This window comes from Mustela putorius, unplaced genomic scaffold (assembly GCF_011764305.1).
Source record: "Mustela putorius furo isolate JIRA1106 unplaced genomic scaffold, ASM1176430v1.1 tig00003845_pilon_pilon_pilon, whole genome shotgun sequence".
Classification (NCBI taxonomy): domain Eukaryota; kingdom Metazoa; phylum Chordata; class Mammalia; order Carnivora; family Mustelidae; genus Mustela; species Mustela putorius.
In genome coordinates, this window is record NW_025421998.1 from 52,626,467 (window position 1) to 52,632,751 (window position 6,285).

The 6,285-nt window shown below is 38.6% G+C and overlaps 1 pseudogene; it reads left to right on the forward strand.

Annotated features, from left to right (window-relative positions):
• The first annotated feature begins 1,301 nt into the window (after positions 1-1,301).
• Positions 1,302-2,019, forward strand: LOC101674858 (annotated as a pseudogene).
• Positions 2,020-6,285: the final 4,266 nt, after the last annotated feature.

Genomic DNA, 6,285 nt, shown 5'->3' on the forward strand with positions numbered 1-6,285 from the left:
TTCAGATCTAAGGGTATTTTGCCAAAGAATACCATGCCTAGCTACTTACCATAGGAAACTTAGTAGTAAATAACCAACAATATAAGACTTCTACACAACTAATACCGACACAGAGTTTGAGCAGAGAACCTAGAACTGAAACTAAATAAAACACTAAAAAAGAAAAATGTAAAGACTATTTTATTAGTTTTTTTTTAATTGTTGAGAACAAAATTACAAGTTCTTTTGTTATTTGGAAGATTAGTCTGTCGGCTATTAATACTGTACTGTAGATTTTAGCAAGATGGGAGTTATTAACCCTAAACGTCCAGCTGTGTCTACGTCAGGAGTTCAGCTTCAAGTAAAGTTTAAGTGTGCCCATTCCTTTTCTTTCAGCTTTGTTCCCATTCTAAACTATTAAGTGTTAACAGCAGAGGAAATCAGAAAAATGCCTTAATTACCCCATAATTCTACCTAGATACCCAGGAAGCCTTGTAATGAGGAGTTTCTAAGGGTGCTATCTGGTAGTTCGTGCTCAGCTGCCGTGAATTTAAATGCCTAATCCCAATGCTTGGCCTTCACATCCTTTGGCTTTTCTTGAGTCTCAGTTGTTACTGGTTTGTTTTTTAAGATTTCATTTATTTATTTGACAGAGAGAGAGAGATCAGAAGTAGACAGAGAGGCAGGCAAAGAGAGAATGGGGCAAGCAGGCTCCCCACTGAGCAGAGAGCTGGACACAGGACTCCATCCTAGGAACCTGAGATCATGAGCGGAAGGCAGAGGCTTAACCGACTGAGCCACCCAGGTGCCCCTCAGTTGTTTTTAATCTTAGTTATACTTTCATCCTCTCTTGAGAATGTTTCAGAAATCCTGATGTCTGGGCCCTGCCCTTAGACATTGATTTAATTGGTTTGGAATGTGGCCTGTGTCCTGGGATTCTGAAAGCTCCCCCAAAGAGTTTTGACAAGTGATTTTAACCTCCACCTGAGGTGGAGAACCATTGACTGAAGGATGTGCTACATGGAGGATGCTCAGGAACTTACAGTTTAGCAGCTCCTCTCCAGGTCTTTCCTGCAAGGTCTTTTATCGTTTTTTGTTTGTTTGTTTGTTTTTTAAGATTTTATTTATTTATTTCACATCTCCGCCGAGAGTCGCCGCGGGTTCCTGCTTCAACAGTGCTTGGACGGAACCCGGCGCTCGTCCCCTCGCCCCGGCCGGCTGCTCAGAGCCAGCCCTTCGCCATCTCCTCACAGCGTCCTCGGACCGCTCCAAGGCCCCCCGTCGCCGCTCCAGCGCGGTGCAGCCGCTGCCCGCCGCCGCCTCTCCTCAGCCGCGCCATGACGACCGCATCCCCTTCGCAGGTGCGCCAGAACTACCACCAGGACCCGGAGGCCGCCACCAACCGCCAGATCAACCTGGAGCTCTACGCCTCTTACGTCTATCTATCCATGTCTTACTACTTTGACCGTGATGATGTGGCTTTGAGGAACTTCGCCAAATAATTTTCTCCACCAATCTCATGAGGAGAGGGAACATGCTGAGAAATTGGTGAAGCTGCAGAACCAACGAGGTGGCCGAATCTTCCTTCAGGATATCAAGAAACCAGACCGTGATGATTGGGAGAATGGGCTGAATGCAATGGAGTGTGCATTACACTTGGAAAAGAGTGTGAATCAGTCACTACTGGAACTGCACAAACTGGCCACTGATAAAAATGACCCCCATTTGTGTGACTTCATTGAGACTCATTACTTGAATGAGCAGGTAAAATCCATCAAAGAATTGGGTGACCACATAACCAACCTGCGCAAGATGGGGGCCCCCGAATCTGGCATGGCAGAGTATCTCTTTGACAAGCACACCTTGGGAAACAGTGATAGTGAGAGCTAAGCCTTAGGCTGTCTCCCGAGCCACCTGGTCCCTGAGGCCATGCATGCATGTTGGGGTTACCTTACCTTTTCTATAAGTTGTACCAAAACATCTACTTAACTTCTTTCATTTGTACCATTCCTTCAAATAAAGTAATTTGGTACCCAGTTACTGTAAAAAAAAAAAAAAGATTTTATTTATTTATTTGACAGAGGGAGAGAGAGAGATACAGTGAGAGAGGGAACACAAGCAGGGGAAGTAGGAGGGGGAGAAGGTGGCTCCCCACCGAGCAGGGAGCCCAATGTGGGGATCCATCTCAGGCCCTGAGATTATGACCTGAGCCAGAGGCGGATGCTTAACGACTGAGACACCCAGGTGCCCATTGCAAGGTCTTTAGGAAAGGGTAATAAGCTCAGATATCTACAGGGAGAAGCAGGTAGCGCGTTACATAAAATCAGAAGGAGAACAAAGTTCGTAGGATTCAGAACCCTGTCATATGGAATGTCTTTTCTCATTTAATTACCACAATACTAAATGTCTTCATTTTGTTATCATTGCTGTCTTAGATTTTAAACTCTTTAAGGACATTGTTTATTCCTTATACCATGTACCTAGCAGCACTCGGTAGATTTATTTAAATAATAGTTATTTCAGTTCTCTTGCTTCACACTCCTCTTCTGACCCATGTATAGTAGACTCAACTTAGTATTATTATTATGGAAGAGAAGACATAAGTTGAATATTTCTCCACTGACAGTTACAGGGAAGGAATTCTTTCTTAAAACTTTACCTGTGGAAACTAAAAGCCTTTTTTTTTTTTTTTTTTGAGATTTTATGTATTTATTTGTCAGAGAGAAAGAGAGCATGAGAGAGCACAGGCAGGGGGAGCAGCAGGCAAAAGGAGAGGAAGAAGCAGGCTCGATGCTGAGCAGGGAACCCTATGTGGGGCTCCATCCCAGGATCTCCAGGATCATGACCTGAGTGGAAGGTAGACACTTAACTGGCTGAGCCACCCAGGTGCATCTAAAAGCCTCCTCTTATGCTCGTGATTCTTATCTTTTGCTTTATCTTATTTATTTATTTATTATTTTTTTAAAGATTTTATTTAATTATTTGACAGAGAGATCACAAGTAGGCAGCGAGGCAGGCAGAGAGAGTGAGAAGGAAGCAGGCTCCCTGCTGAGCAGAGAGCCCGATGAGGGGCTTGATCCAAGGACCCTGAGATCATGACCTGAGCCGAAGGCAGTGGCTTAACCCACTGAGCCACCCAGATGCCCCTCACTTTATCTTTTTTAGTCAGCTTTATAAATTCCTAATAAGTTTCAAGTTAATCTTCTCAGGTTTTAAGCAGACAGTCTACTGGTAATTATAATTTCGTCTCTCCTTTAATCATAGTTCATAATCTCTTACCTACAATTCCTTTTGAAAATGGAAAGTTTGTAAGTTTGGCACTAAAACCTAACCTGAATGGATGTGAGGCTCTTTACAGTCTTTATGTTTCCACTTTGCGTTAATCTTGATACATTTTAATGTAGAAATACTGCTGATTGCAGAGTGCCGCATCTGTTTCCGTTTTTATGTGATACATAGTAAACTTTTCCAAATCATGAAAACTTCTGAATTCTTGAATGTATACAACCCCTGAGTCAGAAAAGAAATGTAGACTGTATTTGTTGCTTTATCTTGATGTGTTTCATTTTGGGGGCCTATTTATATTCCTATTTAATGTCTACTTAATTTTTTGATTAAAAAAATCTAATGTGAAATTGTAACTTTTGTGAGCGAATATGGCTCTAAGTTCTCTTTTAGTCATGAGGAAGTTGATTTTGCTACTTTTGGTGATAATGATGCTGATTCTGCCACATTTCTTCAGCAGAGGATACAGCCACTGATTGCAACAAAAGCTTTATGTACTGGAGGGAAAAAATTGTATTGACTAGAGTTTGCTTTTACCCAAACATTGATATAGATTCTAAGAAGCAGCATGAAATACTGTCTTCACTTCAGCTAACTGCAGGCCACTGGGAAGTTATCTAACTGTATATAGCAGGTAGCCATAATGATCATATTATATACACAGTCTGTTCAGTTAGATGTTAACTGTTGGTGGTGATTATTTTATTTATTACTTTCTTAAAGATTCTACTTATTTGGTCGCCTGGGTGACTCACTCGTTGAGCATTTGCCTTTGGCTCAGGTAATGATCCCAGGGTCCTAGGACTGAGCCCCGCGTCAGGTTCCTTGCCTGCTTTTCCCTCACCTATGCCCCGTGCTTGTATTCCCTCTCTAGCTGTGTGTCTGTCATATAAATAAAATCTTTACAAAAAAAAAAAAAGATTTTGCTTATTTATTTGAGAGAGAGTGTGTGCACAAAAGCAGGGGGAGGGGCAGAGGTTGAAGCAGACTTCCTGTTGAGCAAGGAGCCCAATGCAGGACTGGATCCAGGACCCTGGGATCATGATCTAAGCTGAAGACAGATGCTTAACTGACTGAGCCACCCAGGTGCCCCCATGATGATTATTTTAATTTGCAATTATACTCATGATTTTTAAAATAAAGGCATAAGTCTAGGGATTATTATTATAAAAAGCTAACTTATTGTAAATGATCTCTGAAGAGAATGTGATTTAGGGACTTCTACATAAATTTAACAGATTGTAGGTACTTTCCTGTCCTCTCTCCAGACACCTATCAAAAATCATAATGAAAAGATACGAGAGAGCAAAGTAGAACCCATAAATAAACCAAGAAATAGTCAAGGAATCCCGAAAACAATCCAGCCAAAGAGAAAAGATGAAGGAAAGAGTGACAAATAGATAGTAGGTTTGGAGAGGGCAACCAGTCCGGGTAGAATCAGGAAGCTGGGGGAAGGAGAACATCAAGAAAAAAATGCAAAAGTAATGGATTATTTGATGTGCATAAATATTTTTTAAAAATTAATGAACATTTGACAAATCTGTTATAGCTTTTGGATAAAAAGATAGCCATACATACATAGAAAACTAAATGAATGTGAAATCAATGAAATTAATAACTGTAGGAAAAACAAAAATGTTAATGAGAGAGAAAACAATTGGAATATACCACTTGGCTCAATAGTTACCAATACGTAGTCATAATATAGTAAATACCAATTATTCATCTAAATAAAATGTTTATATAACTATATTGGTCGGATATGGGAGAACAACATTTTTTTTTAAAGGGAGGTGAGGTGAGGCGGTATGAGAGTTAATCAGCAGACATAGGTAGTATAAGAAATCAATGGGTAATATTAAAAAGTATATATTTAAAATTTGAAAATATGTGCTTTAGTCTATAGGATTTGGGGCGGAATAGTGGAGAACAGGGGAGACTTTTTAATAGTATTTGATTTTTTATATCGTGTATGTATTACATAGATAAAAATTAAAGCAATATCTTAAAAAAATGTGATTTGAGGAAACACCCTCAAACTATTCTTTCACTTGCAAAGCAGTTAGTATGTACATATGTGATTTATTTTAAGGCTCCCCAGATCAAAATATTTTTTCAGCTTGTTACTAGGGGAAATGCTAAAGCTAAAGACCTTAGAAACTCAGTTCTATGGGCTCAGAATTCCAGTCAAACTATTAAAAAAAAAAAAAAGTAACAATGAAGGAAATTAATTTACATGTTTTATTTTTTATTCCATCTCTTTGATTTCTTAGTAGTAAAGTGCAATGGAGTCAACATTCCTGGGTGTGAAAAAGCTCTGTCACTTATTATGTGATCTTGGGCCAGTAACTTAACTTCTCTAAATTTTGCTTTCTCCTCTAAAATAAAATGATAAGGGTTTCTATTTCATAGGATAAAATGAGATTATATTAGTTAGCAAAGTGTTTGGAACATCACAGGTATTTATTAAATACTAAACTATTATTTTTCCTTTCTTTTCCCTCCTCTCTGGGAACAGGATATTCTCCAACAGCTCTGTTAACATGCATTGTTTCCTACCACTAGATAACTAGATGCTTTTTAACTTGCTCTATTAGATAGTTATCTCATTATCTCTAGATACATCTGTTTTTATAAACCAAAGAATTATGACCCATTATATGCTATACAACTGAACTAATTACTTAATAAGTGTCTATTATATATTAGGCAAGAACAGGTAACTAGTTTCTGATATTCCGAGGAAGTACATTTAACATTAATTATAATTATAGAGAATTTTCATTTGTCAGCCTTAAATTGCTGTATATATAATCTGATTAAGCCTTTGATGAATTATGAGTAATTTATTATTCCTATTTGACAAATGAGAAAACTGAGGTTTGCAAAGGCTATATAGACTATATAGTTTATGTTTTTAAAAAGGATTTTATTCTGTTCTAGTACATGATATACCTCAATTCATTATAATTTTATCATTTTAGTACTATTATAAGTGCTGCTAAAAAGTAATAAAATGTT